Raw genomic sequence first — 345 nt, 5'->3', positions numbered from 1 at the left:
TATCTCCTCGGCTCTTCTTTCACTTGGCTAATTTCTTAAGTGTTTAAGAAACACATAGTAGTGATTTCCATAGAATGAAGTGAATCAGAGGTTTCTTGACAGAAAATTCGAACCGGTTCTTGAAAGATGAATAAGCGCTCAGGATGTGCAGGAAGAGGTTCCAAGCCTAAAGCCTCAGCTTAACAGAAAACATTATGAGACGACTTGACTGAATTCCAGGAAGCTGAGGGAGGATGTGTGCTTGGAGTGGGGACAAGCCTGGGGAGGTCAGCTAGGGTCAGATTACCGCAAAAAGCTCAGGCTCTATCTCATAGGTTACAGGAGCTACAGGTGGGTTTAGAGCAG

The sequence above is a fragment of the Pteropus alecto genome, unplaced genomic scaffold (assembly GCF_000325575.1).
Source record: "Pteropus alecto unplaced genomic scaffold, ASM32557v1 scaffold3, whole genome shotgun sequence".
Lineage (NCBI taxonomy): Eukaryota > Metazoa > Chordata > Mammalia > Chiroptera > Pteropodidae > Pteropus > Pteropus alecto.
The sequence above is the reverse complement of the archived record's forward strand: the minus strand, read 5'-3'. Positions refer to the sequence as shown.